Genomic DNA, 19,431 nt, shown 5'->3' on the forward strand with positions numbered 1-19,431 from the left:
TTTTATGCTATTTTAAGTATATTTTTATATAGGCAACTGTTTAAAGATGATATATGGGAGATTGTATGCTTTTTGTACAATTTCTGTATTATTTTTGTATTATTACTAGAGTTCCCCTTTATTTGTGTTTAAAGTGTTACTGGCCCTTTAAGTTCCCTTTTTGAAACACAGTCTTAGAGGGTACTGGCCCGTTATTGTATTCATTTAATTTATTTATTATTATTGTTTATTTAATTTTTTATTTTATTTTTGTTCTCTTGTTTTAAAGTTTTTTTGCTTGTGATGGCAAATATATTGGATACATTGTATATCCTTTGTGGACTCCTGTCATCGATGGGGCGGCTTGCTTTGCTTGATTCCCCATTGATGTCAGCTGTTTGTTTCCTGTGAGTGAATATTTAAGGAGGTTGAGACGTCTCACATCTATCCGCTCCATGAGGACGTCGATGACGAAACGCGTAGGGCGGGGCTTGATTGACGTGACGTCATTACGTTTTTGGCTGCCAGCTACTGCGCATGTGCTGAGTAGCCAGGCTCGTTTATGTGACTGCTGTTATGCTGTTGATGCTGGTGTCGGCTGGGACACCTCTTGAGTAAGTGCAATGAGTACCTAATAAAGGAATTGGTTTTTATAATATTGCACCATGAAGTCTTTCTGTTTCTCCCGAGTGCTTGGCATTTCCCCCTATGGATACGTTTGAAGGTGGTCCTTTACCTATTGGAGAAGTGGATTTTCGATTAACTACAAAGTTTTTCATCCTGTTATTTCGATCGATGAGGATCGGTGTGCTGCAGAGTTTCCGTTTCTGAAGATATATTTATGGATGATCTGCCATTATATTATCAAGGTTTTTTGGTGAAATTTTTCATATTCAGACACTTTTTTTGCACAAAAGTTTTTTGCACCTAAAAGTTTTTTTATATTTTTTTGTGGTATTGGCATATATATATATTTTTTTCTGGACTTATGATTTGATGATTTCTTCATATATATTTATATATTTATACACATTTACTAGCGCAAATTATTTATTTATTGGTACACTTTATATATGGTGATTTTTTGCAGCTGGTACATTATTAGTAAGTTATATAATTTTGACCATAGGCGCTATTATTAATTTTTCTTATATCTGATGTTAAAAGGAGAGCTTATTTTTCTCCAGGCCGTCAGTCTTTTTCTATCATTTCAAAGGGGTGTCTCCTGAGAACAAATGGCTAATCATCCCATTTGGGGATGGGTGTTAGGCGGTAACCAAGGCTATGACCAAATCCCTTACAATTTCATACTAAGGTCAATAACCTTCAATAGGTACAGTTAGCATCCTAGCAACTGGCAGATTAATATTTAGAATTATATTCTAAATGCACAGATACCAAACTTTAGCATATCTTTGCCACTCCGGATAAAAGAGACTGCTTATTTTCTTTTGTAGGTGCTAACCTAGGGATGTCAGGTGTCATGTGACTCATATTAAAATGACCTATCCAAATATGTACTTCATATTAAGGTGCCCAGTTCCTGCTGAAGTTTATGAATTTGTATGAAAAATTACTCATGTAGAATGTACTTTTTATGGCACACTCTAGCTCTAATGGCCTAACAGGTAATGACTGACTGAGTTATTGTTTTACGATTGGGCAGAGGAAAGTGTTTATTCAAAGAAGAACCCCTGGGACCAGAGCAATTAGTGGTTTACAGCCATGGAGCTCATCCAGCTGTGCTCATCTAGGATAAGTGGCCTTTTCACCCACAGCCTCACATTCCATTCAAAAGAGAGGAGGGAGGACAGGAGAGACAACATGGTCACAACCTAACAAGATGGCTGTCAGTGCCCATGTCTCTATGCGCACAATTGTCACACAGCCACCTAAGTGAGAATTGTGACAGTGGCCAGTGTTCAGCAGCTCACCAGCTACCTCTCTGCCCAGCGAGATACAGCACAGCACTTCTCTTCTTCCCGTCCACCTGTCTCCTGTTGGTGCAATCTCCAACCACCAAGCTCTTTTTTCTGGGCTTTTCTATTTATTTGGCTCCTCCTGCTTCCAGGTGTCACTGAATATTGTAGTTGATTATCCAGTGATGGCCGTGATTCTGCTCATCCTCCAGACTACATCTCCCAGAGTGCTTCAGACCAAAGACAATGACCAGCAAAAGAGAGTGCCCACGTTACTCTCATTTTGTGAATAAAAAGAGTCCTGCAGGCAGTAAAATTGCCTTCTGTTACACAATCAACACATGACACTGTCAGTCTGTCATGGATTTAAGCAGGCTTTCTGTCTGCAGCTGATCATAAACACCTAGCCGTACCCGCAGCAGAAATACTCTGATGTTAACAGTGGTCATGTGTATAAGCCCCAATGATGCATGGATTTAAAGTGGTTGTAAACCTCAAACATGTAATATGTACAAAGCATATCCCTTTATACTGTGTACTTGTCTCAATCCAGAGCATTTCTGTCTGCTGCCCCATTCCTCTGCTACGTGCATGAGAAACGTTTGTCAGGTTTTCCTGACATCTAGAGAATAAAGGTGACATCAGAGCAGGGGCAGACTGACCATTTGGAAACTCAGGCCCTGTCCGAGGGCCCGGGGTCAGTAGGGGGCCCCATGAGATGCCCCTGGTACCTTTTTCATAGGCTTTTTTGAGTTTGGGCAAGGACACAGGGTCCCCATGATCCCCTATTGCCTGGGGGCCCAATGAGTTGTCAGTCCGCCCCTGCATCAGAGGGAGCTCCCATGAAGGGGGGGGGTGTTCCTTCCCTCCAATCAGCTCTCAGAGCTCTCCTCAGTGAGCTCTGCAGTGTGTAATTGTGTGTAATTTTATTTCTCTGCCTCCTATTTTCTGACAGCTCCGATAAGCTTTATAAATTTGGCACTTTGAACGGCTTTAGAGAAGAGAAGACTGCAGATATTCAGATACAACCTACTGTATGTGTGAGGATTTGTTTTATCTCTGTGTATCACCTGAGGCCAGTCACTTCACTGGTTATATGTAAGGATTTACAAGCACTTTAATTGCTAATTCCCTGCAGCATTCTTTAGAATTGTTTAATTACATCTCTTGTTACAAAGATGTATGTATTTCTTATGCTGCTCAGCTCCATCTATTGTCCATAGTGCAGTATTTGACTACTGCCAATAATAAAATAACATTTTTTCAGAGAAAATAGCTTAGAGAACATTTTACATAGTTACATAGTTAGTCTGGCTGAAAAAAAGACAAAAGTCCATCCAGTTCAACCATTAAAAAAAAAAAGTTATAATCCTACACCCACAGTTGATCCAGAGGAAGGCAAAAAAACCCCCAGAAAAACATGATCCAATTTGCTCCTGCTGGGAAAAAAAATCCTTCCTGACCCCGAGAGGCAATCAGATATTCCCTGGATCAACTTTACCTATAAATGTTAGTATCCAGTTATATTCTGTGTATCTAAGAAACAATCCAGGCCTTTTTTGAAGCAATCCATTGAGCTGGCCAGAACCAACTCTTGAGGGAGTCTATTCCACATATTCCACAGCTCTCACTGTGAAGAAACCTTTCCGTGTTTGGAGATTAAATTTCTTTTCCTCAAGATGTAAAGAGTGCCCCCTTGTCCTCTGTGATGACCTCAGGGTGAATAGCTCTACACTAAGTTCACTATATGAACCACTATATTTATACATGCTGATCATATCCCCCTTAATCTCCTATTCTCAAGAGAGAATACATTAATTCTCTCTAATCTTTCCTCATAGCTGATCTCCTCCATGCCTTGTATCAGTTTGGTTGCCCTTCTCTGTACTTTTTCCAGTTCTCCAATGTTTTTTTTGTGAATTGGTGCCCAAAACTGAACTGCATATTCCAGATGATGTATTCCTAATGATTTGTACAGGGGTAATATGATATCTCTCTCTCTGGAGTCTATACCTCTTTTAATACAAGAGAGGATTTTGTTCGCTTTAGAAACTGCAGCTTGGCATTGCATGCCATTATTAAGCTTGTGATCTACCAGAACTCCCAGATCCTTCTTCACCATTGATTCCCCCAGTTGTACTTCCTCTAGTATGTATGATGCATGCATATTCTTAGCCCCCAAGTGCATTACCTTACATTTATCAACATTAAACCTCATTAGCCACATAGTTGCCCAATTAAACAGTGCATTTGAGGTCGGCTTGAAAGTCAAAGACATTCTGTAAGGACATTATTCCACTGCACAGCTTGGTGTCATCTACAAAGACTGAAATTGGATTTTTAATCCCAGACCCTATATCGTTTATAAATATAGTAAAAAGTAAGGGTCCCAACACTGAACCTTGGGGTACACCACTGACAACCCTAGACCATTCAGAGTATGAATCATTAACCACTACTCTTTGAATACGATCTTTTAGCCAGTTTCTACCCATTTACATACAGATTTTTCCAAGCCCGTAGACTTAACCTTAAACATTAGCCGTGTGTGGGGAACTGTGTCAAACGATTTTGCAAAATACAAGTATACCACGTCCACCGCCACCCCTCTGTGCAAGGTTTTGCTCACCCTCTCATAAAAAGAAATCAGATTTGTTTGACATCTTCTGTCTTTCATGCTGTCTGTTGCTTAAAATATTTTTTTCCAGCAACAACTCATCTATTTGGTTTTTATTAAGCTCTCCAGTATCTTCCCAACTATAGAAGTTAAACTAACAGGTCTATAATTACTTAGTAAAGATTTGACCCCTTCTTTTTAAATATAGGCACCACATTTGCCTTGCATCAATCCAGTGGTACTATGCCAGTCATTAAAGAGTCCCTAAAAATTAGAAACAATGGCTTTGAAATGACAGAGCTCAATTCTTTAAGGACCCATGGGTGTTTTGGCCCAGTTCACTCTGAACACATGTATATGCAGATTTACTGGATAAATGGCTGTACATGTTTTTAGAAATACATTTTTAGAGAGTGCCACACTGTTTGCAGACACACAACGGCTTATAGCCACCACTATGAGGAAAGACATTAAGAGCATGTTGGTAATGAGATGAAGCAGGAAAATGTAAACTACAAGGAAGTCAAAGCAAAGCTAATTCTCTGTTTTTTCTATGTTAATTCTATGTTTTTGCATACAGACCCAAGGAGTGTAAAATTAGATCACACCTCTGCTCCCAGCCTGCAGTACACAACAAAGGAAAATTACAACTGATTAGCAGCTATTTCAAGTAAAAATGTTGTTATTATTGCAAGGCCAAATACATTCCCTGACAGGCCTTAAACAGAATACAGAATTCACTGACAGGCTCATTTAATGTGCAGTTGATCTCCTGACCTGCATTAACAAGCTTCAAGCAAGCTTTGAATTCCCATAGACTTGTAAAGGAATACAAAGAATACTTGAAGTGAAGAAAAGTCAATCAACACATACCCTTTGTCAGGGCTCCAGGGTATGACCAGAGGTATGTGAACTGACGCAGGGAAACGCAGGCTTCAGATATGTTATAAACAATATAATTTATTAACACTAACAATACATAAACGCAGTGCAATACTAAAACATAACACAGTGCAAACGAACCAAACCAAACCACCCACAGATAACAATACATACAATGCAAGCGTCGTCAGGCAGGCCGGGTCAATAACAATCGGGCAGGTAGGAACAGGAGGAGCAGGCAGAGAGTAGTCAGGTCACGAGCCGGGTACAGCAACTAACGGGCAGGTAGGTACAGGGGGTCAGGCAGAGAGTGGTCGGGGTCACAAGCCAGGGATGAAACAGGAGAAGTCAGCAGAGGTCCGGATCAGGCAGGGTCAGCAACGAATCAGTCAGACAGGAACAGGAACAGGGATGCAGGTAACAAGATACAGGGCCCAGGAAAAACACACACCAAGGCAGAGACTGCAGGTCTGGCCATCCCTTAAATACACCTGCATGATCAGCTTCAGGTGTTTGGCTGGCTGCAGGGTTGAGTCTCTGATTGCCGGGAGCACCCGCTGGCCAGCCCTGGTACTGCAGCCCACAAGGCAGGTGAGTCCCACCATTACTGGCAAGTCCATTCCTGACAGTACCCCCCCCCCTCAAGGAGCGGCCTCAGGACGCTCCAAACAGTCCTAGCTGGGCAAAATGTTCCACCGCCCGGGTCTGGTAACTGGCGGGATATCAAAGACTGGCACATCAGGCAGGACTCCGGGCAGCGGCACATCGGGCAGGACTCCAGGCAGCGGCACATCGGGCAGGACTCCGGGCAGCGGCACACCGGGCAGGACTCCGGGCAGCTGCACACCGGGCAGAGGCACATCAAGCTGGACTCCGGGCAGCGGCACATCGGGCAGGACTCCGGGCAGTGGCACACCGGGCAGGACTCCGGGCAGCGGCACATTGGGCAGGACTCCGGGCAGCGGCACATCGGGCAGGACTCTGGGCAGGACTCCGGGCAGAGGCACATCGAGCTGGACTCCGGGCAGGACTTCGGGCAGAGGCACATCGAGCTGGACTCCGGGCAGAGGCACATCGAGCTGGACACCGGATCACCAGGCGGAGCAGCAGGCACCGGGCCACAAGGCGGAGCAGCGGGCGCCGGGCCCCCAGGCGGAGTGGCGGGCGCCGGGCTCCCCGGCGGAGCAGCAGGCACCAGGCCACAAGGCGGAGCGACAGGCACCAGGCCCCCAGGCGGGGTGACCGACACCGGGCCCCCAGGTGGGGCGACAGACATCGGGCCCTCAGGCGGGGCGATGGGCATCGGGCCCCCAGGTAGAGAGGCGGGCGCCGGGCCCCCAGGCGGGGCGCCGGGCCCCCAGGCGGGGCGACAGGCATCGGGCCCCCAGGCGGGGCGACGGGCATCGGGCCCCCAGGCGGGGCGACGGGCATCGGGCCCCCAGGCGGGGCGACGGGCATCGGCCCCAGGCGGGGCGACAGGCATCGGGCCCCCAGGCGGGGCGTCAGGCATCGGGCCTCCAGGCGGGGCAACAGGCATCGGGCCCCCAGGCGGGGCGACAGGCATCGGGCCCCCAGGTGGGGCGACAGGCATCGGGCCCCCAGGCGGGGCGGCAGACACCGGGCCCCCAGGCGGAGCGGCGAGCACCGGGTCATCAGGCACGACAACGGGCATCGGGTCACCAGGCATCAGGTCATTTGGCTCGCCAGTGGGCACCGCGTCATCTGGCAAGGCAATGGGCACCGAGTCACCAGGCACGACAGTGGGCTCCAAGTCAACTGGCATGATCGCGGGCACTGGGTCAGACATTGAATCGTCTGGCTGGACAGCGGGCATCGGGTCACCAGGCATCAGGTCATTTGGCTCGACAGCGGGCACCGCGTCATCTGGCAAGGCAGTGGGCACCGAGTCACCAGGCACGACAGTGGGCTCTGAGTTAATTGGCACGACAGCGGGCACCAGGTCATCAGGTACCGGATCGTCTGGCTCAACAGCAGGCACCGGGTCATCTGGCGCTGGATCGTCTGGCTCGACAGCGGGCATTGGGTCACCAGGCATGACCGCGGGTACTGGGTCTTCTGGCGCTGGATCGTCTGGCTCGACAGCGGGCATTGGGTCACCAGGCATGACAGCGGGCACTGGGTCATCAGGCATTGGATCATCTGGCTCGACAGCAGGCATCGGGTCACCAGGTATGACCGCGGGCACTGGGTCATCAGGCATTGGATTGTCTGGCTCGACAGCAGGCATCGGGTCACCAGGCATGACAGTGGGCACCGGGTCATCAGGTACCGGATCGTCTGGCTCGACAGCGGGCACTGGGTCATCAGGCATGATAGGATCATCAGGCTGGATCAGTTCATCAGGCTGGGTACAGACATCAGGCTGAAGTGCGGGTGCCGAGGCACCAGGCTGAACCACGGAAGGCAGGTTCTCAGACGGCAGGCTCACCGGTTTGGATACTGGCAGGATGGTACTGGTTGGAAAGAATTGCCGCTTTTTTCTGGTTTTAACTACTGGGGCACTGCATGTAAACGCAGGTCTGCAAACGAATGGAGCAGCTGAGGACAGAGAAGAGCTGGAAGATGGAACAGAGGAGGGAGCAGTTGCTACAGAGGACTTCTTTACAGGGTTAAAGAAAGTATACGTGCAGCGAGTGGGAGCAGAGGACTGGTATGTGGTAGTTAGAGTATACTGGGCAGTCACTGGGGGTGCTGTCGGGGATGCAGGAAGAGTGCCTTGAGTGGAGGAATGATGTTGTAAGCTGACTGAGGCTGGGTGCAACAAGTCTGACCATGTCTGCAGTATGGGTTGAACGAAGCTCAGTTTACACAAAGCCTGTCTGGTCAATGACTGCACTGCGTTTATACAATCTCTTAGTATCTGTGGTGAACATGCAGAATAACGCTCCAGAAAGTAATCCACATCATCCTCTAATAACCATACCAGGGACTCTACCTGGTCGGCACTAAATGGCGGCAAAAATTCATCCCTGCATTCGGGGGTACCAGATGAAACCAACTCAGCACAAACCTGAATCAATGGCTGCACCTCAGAGAATTCTGTGCCCTGATCTACTAGAACATGAGCGATCCATATACATTCTAGCAGTTCATCTCTGGGATACTCCTTCAGAGTCTGATAAGCATATTCTCTGTCATCAACACTAGCAGAGATAAATACACAACCTCATCCAGATCCATCCTTCCCAGCAACAAGCCAAGATCGCTTCCCTGTGCAGCCACTTCTGGTCAGGATTGGCCTTGGTGTAATGTCAGGGCTCCAGGGTATGACCAGAGGTATGTGAACTGACGCAGGGAAACGCAGGCTTCAGATATGTTATAAACAATATAATTTATTAACACCAACAATACATAAACGCAGTGCAATACTAAAACATAAACACAGTGCACACGAACCAAACCAAACCACCCACAGATAACAATACATACAATGCAAGCGTCGTCAGGCAGGCCGGGTCAATAACAATCGGGCAGGTAAGAACAGGAGGAGCAGGCAGAGAGTAGTCAGGTCACGAGCCGGGTACAGCAACTAACGGGCAGGTAGGTACAGGGGGTCAGGCAGAGAGTGGTCGGGGTCACAAGCCAGGGATGAAACAGGAGAAGTCAGCAGAGGTCCGGATCAGGCAGGGTCAGCAAAGAATCAGTCAGACAGGAACAGGAACAGGGATGCAGGTAACAAGATACAGGGCCCAGGAAAAACACACACCAAGGCAGAGACTGCAGGTCTGGCCATCCCTTAAATACACCTGCATGATCAGCTTCAGGTGTTTGGCTGGCTGCAGGGTTGAGTCTCTGATTGCCGGGAGCACCCGCTGGCCAGCCCTGGTACTGCAGCCCACAAGGCAGGTGAGTCCCACCATTACTGGCAAGTCCATTCCTGACACCCTTTCAGTTTACAAAATATTAACAATAACCTTAAAGGATAATTCCATTTTTGTTGAGGAAAAAAACAATCCCCTCTTGGTGATCAGTGTGTACTGCAAGGATTTGTAAAGGCTTTGCTGCGCATTCCTACTTGGTTCTGCTGGAAAGGAATAGCTCTTTGTTAGACCATGTTCCCTGCATAGTGGTTCTGAAAGAGAGTGACTAAATCATTTTAATCAGCTTATGCATTTTCAGTGCTCTGATCAGAAAAGTAGCAGTGTCTGCATCCCTTTAGAAGTGATTAACCTTAGGGGAGTAGCTCTTCACAAATCACATTTTTGTTGCAGAGGATGCCTAAAGCTCAAATTTGTATCGTAGTGTAGAGTTCTTCACCAAAGCAAGAAATGACATATTTGGAGGTGTTTGGAGATGACTTCAGGTTGCCATATTGTATTGAATTTTACAGAAAATTACAGTGCTGCAATTTTAAAAGAAAAGGTAATTTTTAATCACATTAAATTACAATATGAATTGTGTATCACTTGTATATACAGTATTCATTGCTTTTTATTTGCTGTACTTTTTTCTAGGAAAGTGGAATTACCATTTAAAAGACTTATTTAATTCCTCCGTGTTTGTCCTATTTGGAGCATGTTTTAATTTTCGATCCAAACAGGTAATTCCAGATAACTTATATTTATTTGGTGTTCTAAGCGATTGTCACTGGGAAAAAAAAAAAAATACCTGTAGTTGCCAAAGCAGTATTCTACAAGCCTGATCTACTAAAATGTGTAGTAAAGGGCAGTAAAGTGAACCTATGCTGGCTAAAACAACAAATAACAGAAAATATATTCATTTGTTTATTTCCCAGCATATAGATGTTGGATGTTAATAGCCTCTTCACTTCACATAAGGTCCTAGTCAGCTAATAATAGAATGGATCTTTATCAATTTAGTATAAGCCTTTGAATCCTTATACTTCTCCTGGATGTAAATTGCGCCAGCACATGTTTTGTTAAATTTTGGGTCAATTGAGGAGACATCAACCATTATATATGTCAAGGCATCAGCAAGTACAACCCTGCTTTGAAGAGGAGAACACAAGACATTTTGGAGGAAATCCACCTAGTAATGGTAGGCCCCTCACAAACACTGCATAAGCAAACACATAGAATAAATGCAAAATCCACGCTACGGGTAAAATGACACTCTGGGCAATCCATTCCACATGGGGATCAAAATGAACAGATTTTCTAGTTTGTCCGTAATGACCACTGAAGGTCTCCACCAATATGGACTGCCGCTGTAAGCATTAAAGCTTTGCTGCCTTTTTTGATTCAGGGAAATCTAGTTCTAAAAACAAACAAACAAGAGAAGGAGGTGCACCAGCCTAGTGCATTACTGTAAGACTCTTTTATGGATAAAATAAATTATTCCAATATACTCAGAAAAGTAAAAATGTCCCATGCATGTAACAAAGTCTATCACACCACCAGAATGTGCATAGCTTACGCATTTCAAGGGCGATGCCCTCTTTTTCGGAGCTCGGGACATCTTTACTTTTGTTAATATATTGGAATAATTTATTTTATTCATTAGGAAGCCTTACAAGTAATGGCCTCAGCTGGTGCACCTCCTTCTTTTGCTTGTTTTCAGTACTGCATAATCAAACACAAAGGCTGGGATTATCCTTTAAAATGTTTGGTTGTAGTATATTGTATGTGTATGTTTGGCCCTTTTGAAAATGAGAAAACAGCTTGGAATCATGTCTAGAAACTTCAACTTTATAAATACTATGGTGTCCTTTTATCATGCAGTGGTAAATGACCGCTGCTCAGTTTTCTGGCATTCTCAGAGGAGAGAGTTCTCATCTGAATGCCTTTTTATGAAGCGGTGTGGATCTCTTCTCCAAATGAAGAGAGAAGTGATCTACATACGCTTTGAATGCTAGAAAATGGCTGCTGTTACTGTAATCTCACAAGATTACAGTAAGAGATCAGTCAAATACTGTTTACTAAGCAGCGGTAAATTACTGCTGCTTCGTTTGCGGTTCCCCCGATTCTCCACCTCTGGGCTGGAGAATCTGGAGGGAGAACACAGATCATCAGTGAAGGGCTGACATCACTCCTTCATACATTGGCAGCCTGTGTGCTGAGATGATCAGTGAAGAACATGTTCTCCGCTGATCATCTCTGCCTCCTAAACCACTAATGATCTGAGATCAGCAACGGTCCTTAGGATCGCCGCTGATCTCTGTTTCATAAAAGGACACCTAATGCAGAAAAATTGAGATCTGGAAAAATAGACCAAAAGATAACTAAACTTATGCACCTGCCATAGCTTTGTTTTTTTGCTAGGCTTGGTCAGCTTATATGTGAGCGCACATCTCATACATTTACATATCATGGCAAATTACTTCTGGGAGTTTGTGAGATATACATCTTTATGTAGAGTGATCACCCTGCATCCTATTTAAACAAACTAAGGTCCTGAAAAGTCTCCTTTGTCATTGTTAGCCCTTGCATATTTATAGTGTACTTATTTAAATGAATGCTGAGCTGCACAGTAAACAAATAGGCTAACTATGGGCTTTGTACAAGGAGGGAAAAATAAAGGTATCAGAATTTGGCTCAGAAAGTAAACCTTCTCTTTAAAGGGACTGTAAAACACTTTTGTAAGTATTTTATTTTTCAAAGTCAGAATTAAAAAAATAAATATATATATATATATATATATATATCAAGAAAATTAAAGGAACACTTTGAAAAAACATCAGATCTCAATGGGGAAGAATATCATGCTGGATATCTATATTGATATGGACTGGATATTGTGTTAGGAATGTAAGGATGCCCCATTGTTTGATGGAAATGAAAATTACCAACTTACAGAGGACTGAATTCAAAGACACCCCAAAAATCAAAGTGAAAAAATTATTGCAGCAGGCTTGTCCATTTCAAAACTCAAAATGGTACTCAGTGGTTTGCATGGCACCCACGTGCTTGTATGTATGCCTGACAATGTAGTGGAGCATTCTCCTAATGAGACAACGAATGGTGTCCTGGGGTATTTCCTCCCAGATCTGGACCGGGGCATCACTGAGCTCCTGGACAGTCTGAGGTGCAACCTGGTGGCGTTGAATGGTCTGAAACATGATATCCCAGTGATGTTCTATTGCATTTAGGTCAGGCGAGTGGGGGGGGGCCATTCAATGGTATCAATTCCTTCATCCTCCAGGAACTGCCTGAATACTCTCGCTACATGAGGCCAGACATTGTTGTGCACCAGGAGGGACCCAGGACCCACTGCACCAGCGTAGGGTCTGACAATGGGTTCAAGGATTTCATCCTGATACCTATGGCAGTCAGGGTATCATTGTCTAGCCTGTACAGGTCTGTGCATCCCTCCATGGATATTCCTCCCCAGACCATCACTGACCCACCACCATAATGGTCATGCTGAATGATGTTACAGGCAGCATAACATTTGCCATGGCTTCTCCAGACCCTTTCACGTCTGTCATATGTGCTCAGGGTGAACCTGCTCTCATCTGTGAAAAGCACAGGGCGCCAGTGGCGGACCTACCAATTCTGGTGTACAATGGCAAATGACAATTTGAGCTCTGGTGCTGGGCAGTGAGCGCAGGGCCCACTAGAGGAAGTCGGGCCCTAAGGCCACCCTCATGAAGTCTGCCTCTGAGTGTTTGGTCAGAGACATTCACACCAGTGGTCTGCTGGAGGTCATTTTTTAGGGCTCTGACAGTGCTCATCCTGTTCCTCCTTGCACAAAGGAGCAGATAACGGTCCTGCTGATGGGTTACAGACATTCTACAGTCCTGTGCAGCTCTCCTAGAGTAACTGCCTGTATTCTGGAATCTCCTGCATGCTCTTGAAACTGTGCTGGGACACAGCAATGCAAATGGCAAAGTCACGTATTGATGTGCCATTCTGGAGGAGCTGGACTGCCTGTGCAGCCTCTGTAGGGTCCAGGTATCGCCTCATGATACCAGTAGTGACACTGACATTAGCCAAATGCAAAACTAGTGAAAAACAGTCAGAAAAGATGAGTAGGGAAAAAAATGTCAGTGGCCTCCACCTGTAAAACCATTCCTGTGTTGGAGGTTGTCTCATTGTTGTCTCATCTAGTGCATCTGTTTTTAATTTCATTAACACCAAAGCAGCTGAAACTGATTAACAACCCCCTCTGCTACTTAACTGACCAGATCAATATCCCAGGAGTTTAATTGACTTGATGCTATACTCTGATTACAAAGTGTTCTTTACTTTCCTTTCAGAATCAACATTTTCTATGGGGCTGCAAAATACTCCCACAAATGTGAGCCATTTATTGCAAACAAGATTTGTTCATTTGCAAAGACAAAAAAGTATTTTTCCAAACAAATTCATTCAAGACCATGTTGCAAAAAATGAATACACCCCAATGACAGTCTTAGGAGCAAAGCTAAATTTTAGACAACAAAATCCTAATTAACAAGAATTCAGCTACAGGGGAGTCTAATTATTCATTAACATTTGTCCAGCAGACAGTTGATTATAAAAGGGCATTACTTAACAAAGAAAACCTTTCCCATGTCATGCTGTCAGCAATGACACCACATGGAAGAGAAATGTCACAAAGATTGAGAAATAAAATCATTTCTTTACAGAGGAAAGGTGAAGGCTACAAGAAGATCAGCAAAGCTTTACTTATCAGTCAGAATACTGTGGCAAAAGTGATACAAAAATTTAACAAAGATGGAACTGTATCCATCTTCCAGAGACGTCCACAGACGTTAACAGCTTGACAGGAGCATCTTTTGATGAGAAGGGTTGAAGAAAATCACCATACAAGTTCACTGCAGTTAGCTAAAGAATTAGAAAGCCAAACTGGGGTGATTGTTTTCCATGCTGAAAAAGAAGACTACTGAGACCAAGATAAATGTTTTTGTAACTGATGGCTTCAAAACTGTATGGTGTCACAAAGGTGAGGAGTACAAAGAAAAATGCACGGTGCCTACAGTGAAACGTGTTGGTGGCAGTGTCCTCCTGTGGGGCTGCATGAGTGCTGCTGGTATCGGGGAGCTGAATTTCTTTGATGGTATCATGAATTCACAGATGTACTGCTCTATATTGAAAGAGATGATGCTACCATCACTCTGTACACTTGGTCGTTGTGCACTCTTCCAACATGACAATGACCTAAAACACACATCTAAGGCCTTTGTTGCATGTGTGGAGAAGAACAGGGTGAAAGTGCTTCAGTGGCCAAGTATGTCTCCTGGTCTAAACTCAATCGAGCACCTATGGGGAATTCTGAAGAGACAAGTTGAGCATCACTCTCCATCCAGCATCCAGGCTCTGAAAGAGGTTGTTTTTGAAGAATGGAAAAAGATAGATGTTGCAATATGTTGCCAACTTGTTCATTCCATGCCTAGAAGACTTGATGCTGTACTTAAAAATCAGGGAGGTCATACAAAATTATATATATATATAGTAGTTTTGAAGTGGGGTGTATTCATTTTTGCACCACCTAATTTGAGTAAAACTGAAGATTTTGTAATCTAAGTTATATTATTAGCCTTTCTTTCATGTAATGAGCTAAACAAATGTTCTAGAACACTCAGTTTCCAACAATTTTGGAAATTGTTCTTGTGTTCACTGAGGTATTGATTACAATTTAACTTTTCAACAAGGGTGTACTAGTTTATGCTGAGCACGGTGTGTATATATATATATATATATATATATATATACATATACACAGTTAGGTCCATATATATTTGGACACAGGCACAATTTTAGTTTTTTTTCAGGAATTTACCAAATGTATTCAAGTTATAATTATATAATGGATATGGGCTGAAAGTACACACTCTCAGGTTTAATTTGAGCATATGTACATCCATATTGGAGGAAGGATTTAGGAATCACAGCTCTTAAGAGTAGCCATCCCCCCTTTTTCATGGCCAGGTGTGGGCTACTCCTTTGTTATTTCTTCATCAATTAAGCAGGTAACAATTTTGGAGTTGATTCTAACTGTAGTATTTGCATTTGGAATCTATTGCTGTGAACCTACATCATGTGTTCAAGGGAGCTTTCCATGCAAGTGAAACAGGCCATTGTAAGGCTTCAAAAGCAAAAAAAACCATCAGAGAGATAGCAGCAACATTAGGAGTGGCCAAATCAACAGTTTGGTACATTCTGAGGAAAGAAGAACGCACTGGTGAGCTCAGCGACATAAAAAGGCATGGACGTCCACAGAAGACAACGGTGGTGGATGATTGCAGGATCCTCTCTATGGTAAAGGAAAACCCATTCCATTCACAACATCCACACAAGTGAAGGACACTTTCCAAGAGGTGGGCGTATCATTGTCAAAGTCTACAATCAAGAGAAGACTTCACGAGAGCAAATAGAGAGGGTTCACCACAAGGTGCAAACCATTCATAAGCCTGAAGAATAGAAGGCCAGATTAGACTTTGCCAAAAAACATCTAAAAAAGCCAAACCAGTTCTGAAAAGCATTCTTTGGATGGATAAAACTAAGCTTAATCTGTACCAGAATGACGGGAAGAAAAAAGTGTGGAGAAGGCTTGGAACAGCTCATGATCCAAAGCACACAACGACATCTGTAAAACAAGGTGGAGGCAGTGTGATGGCATGGGCATTCATGGCTTCCAGTGGCACTGGGTCATTGGTGTTTATTGATGATGTGACAGAAGACAGAAGCAGCCGGATGAATTCTGCAGTGTTTAGAGATATACTGTCAGCCCAGGTTCAGCCAAATGCAGCAAAGTTGATTGGATGGCGCTTCACAGTACAGATGGATAATGATCCAAAACACACTGCAAAAGCAACCCAGGAGCTTTTGAAGGAAAATAAGTGGAATATTCTTCAATGGCCAAGTCAATCTCCTGATCTCAACCCAATTGAGCGTGCATTTCACTTGCTGAAGGCAAAACTAAAGGCACAAAGACCCATAAACAAAGAACAACTGAAGACAGCTGCAGTTAGAGCCTGGCAAAGCATCAGAAGGGAGGAAAGCCAGTCTTTGGTAATGTCTATGTGTACCAGACTTCAGGCAGTCATTGCCAGTAAAGGATTCTCAACAACATATTAAAAATGAACATTTTATTTATGATTATAATCAATTGCCGAATTACTTTTGATCCCTTGAAAAAAGGGGGATGGCTACTCTTAAGAGCTGTAATTCCTAAGCTCTTCCTAAAATTTGGATATACATACCCTCAAATTAAACCTGAGAGTGTTTACGTTCAGCCCATATCCATTATATAGCTATAGCTTGAATATGTTTTGGTAAATACCTGAAAAATCTAAAATTGTACCTGTGTCCAAAGATATATGGTGTGAAAAACTGCTGTAAATGAAGAATGCTTTCAGAGATAGAAGTATTTATAGATTATTTTTATCAATTACCAAAATGAAAAGTAAATGAACAGAAGAGAAATCCAAACATCTTGGAGAACTAACTACATATATTCTGTGGATGTAGGCTGTCTCTTTATCTAATCCCTGACAGACTCCATGATGTCGAGACGTGGGCTCTGTGGAGACCAAGCCATTACTTCCAGGACTCCTTGTTCTTCTTTACACTGAAGATAGTACACAACAAAGGAAAAAAACCTTCAAAAGATAAGGGACACATTCATGTGATTTTAATGTTTAATACTGTATAATTACACAATACAATGAATATATGGTGGTTATGTAACTGTCCACCTCTTTAATAGACTTAATAAACTATTTGTATTTTACCAAATGTGTGGTGATTTAGGTACAGTGTCTTTAAAGTCCCTTATTTTTTTAAGTGTTTTTTCTTTAATTGTGTACTGTCCTGCTACATCCAAAAATGTCAAATGAGCATCTGCCATTTTTCTGCACCCCAGTTCCTATTTTTTCATACATAGGACATGGAAAGAAGGCTAAGTGACTCAACTATGCACTGTTTACTATACACTATACTATGTTTTGTATAACCACTTGCCCTCCAGAGGATTTACCTCCCTTCCTGACCAGGCCATTTTTTGCGTTATTTTAACTGACAATTGCACGGTCATGCAACACTGCACCCAAATGAAATGTATGTCCTTTTTTCCCCATGAATTGAGCTTTCTTTTGGTGGTATTTGATCGCCTGTGCGGTTTTTATTTTTTGCGCTGTAAAAAAAAAAAGCCCGCCAATTTTGAGAAAAAAAAATATTTTTGACTTTTTGCTATTAAACATGTCTAGTAAAGAAATTTAAAAAAATCAAATTTCATCATAAATTTAGGGCAAAATGTATTCTACTACATGTCTTCGCTAAACAAAATCCCAATACATGTAAATTAATTGGTTTATGTGACAGTTATAGTGTTTAAAATGGCAGTATATATACTGGGATTTTTATTTTTACTAGTAATGGTGGCAATCAACGAAAAAAAAAACAGTTTTCCTCCCTGTCCGCTCGTGCACACTCATTTGGAAGGCTTTGCACAGCACAGCCATCCAAAGCAGTGTGCTTACAGTGATACATGTTAACCCCTTCCTGCCCAGTGACACCAATAAAGTGATCAGTGCTAAAAAAATGCACTGACACTGGACTAATGGCACTGAGCAGGAAGGGGTTAACATGAGGGGCGATCAAAGGGTTAACTGTGTGCTGTTTTACTGTGGGCTGTGTCCATGTGCTTCACTGTGAGCACACTGCTTTGGATGGCTGTGCTGCGCAAAGCCATCCAAAGCAGTGTGCACGAGTTGACAGGGAGGAGAACTGTTTGGTTTACAAACAGTTCTCCTCCCCATCGGAGATGCTCGGCAATCACTGGGCACCGGCGAGTAATCACTGGTTGGGACCTGGTGATTGACAGCCGTGAATGGCGAAGCGAGTAGCGCGTGCATGCGCCTAGCGTGTGCCCCCTACCCGGAAATGCAAAATCACGTATATATATGTGATTTTGCACACCCCTGCCACCCTGTAGCAATATATTGGCGGTCAGGAAGTGGATAAAGTAGCTCAAGCTGAAACTGACACACACCCTTGAATGGGGTTAATTTACTAAATATACAAAGACTGTTCACATAACAAATGGAATGTTCACTTCAAGAAGTAAATGCTAGTAAAAAAAAAAGTGGAGTAGTGTTCACTTCAAATACCCAATCGTGTGTTAGTATAAAAATCAATTTTTTTTTTAAATTTCCCTCACACGATTAGTTATACAAAGTAAATAGCGGTTCACTTTGTTTTCTTCACACATAAAATGCACAGTGAACATTCACTTTGCTAAGTAAACAACCTTAAAATGATAATATCCTTATTTATCCTTAATTTCCAAAAATAATCCATCCACTTTCAATACTTAATGGCCATATACTCTATTTTTCGGGATATTGTTTCTTACTGTGTTTTTTTGCCTTCTTGTAATGTCTTCCATGAGCTCCTGAACCTCAAACCCCCCCCCCCCTGTCTTCTGTTTGCTTGGAACACACAGTACACATTAGTTTGGGTCATGTACAGTCAGTGTGCTTTATGCACACCAAAAAATCCCATAGTCCCTGGTCCATATTCCTTAGTCCACTGTAGGAGTGAGTAAGAGAGGGTGGCTACTCAGAGAAAAGGTGCAGGAACTCCCCCTTTCTGAGTCCCCCTTGTCTCCGCCCCCCTACCCTCCTCTGAGCACCGTCCCTTGGTTCCACCCCCTTCCCACCTCCCAGTCCTGCCCCTTTTAGAGAATACAGAACCAAGTATCACTTTGTGGTGCTAAATAATTTGTTATTGATAACAAGAAAAGCAGTAAAATAGATCCCCTGCAGCCTGCAACAATAGACACCACCCCAGCAACAATAGATCCCCCAGACAACAATAGCCTTCCCAGCAACAATGGACCCCATCTCAGCAACAAAAGTTCCCCTCAGCAATATACCCCACTTCAGCAACAATAGATCCCCTGCAGCAACAACAGACCCACACCAGCAACAATAGATCCCCTGCAGCAACAATAGACCCCACACCAGCAATAATAGATTCCCCACACAACAATGGACCACCCACAACAAAACTTTACCCCCATCAACAAAATATTTACCCCAGCATCATTATATCCCCCCTGCAGCATCAACAGATCTCCCAGCAGCTAGCACCCTCTCCCTATATA

General features: G+C 43.7%; 1 protein-coding gene across 1 annotated transcript in view; it reads right to left on the bottom strand.

Moving 5' to 3' along the window:
• Nucleotides 1–19,431, bottom strand: part of GALR1 (galanin receptor 1) — a 380,651-nt gene that overhangs the window by 336,457 nt on the left and 24,763 nt on the right. The gene's annotated exons all lie outside the window — the stretch shown is intronic.

This window comes from Staurois parvus, unplaced genomic scaffold (genome assembly GCF_062004578.1).
Source record: "Staurois parvus isolate SC_StPar_1 unplaced genomic scaffold, SC_StPar_1.0 ptg000287l, whole genome shotgun sequence".
Classification (NCBI taxonomy): Eukaryota; Metazoa; Chordata; class Amphibia; order Anura; family Ranidae; genus Staurois; species Staurois parvus.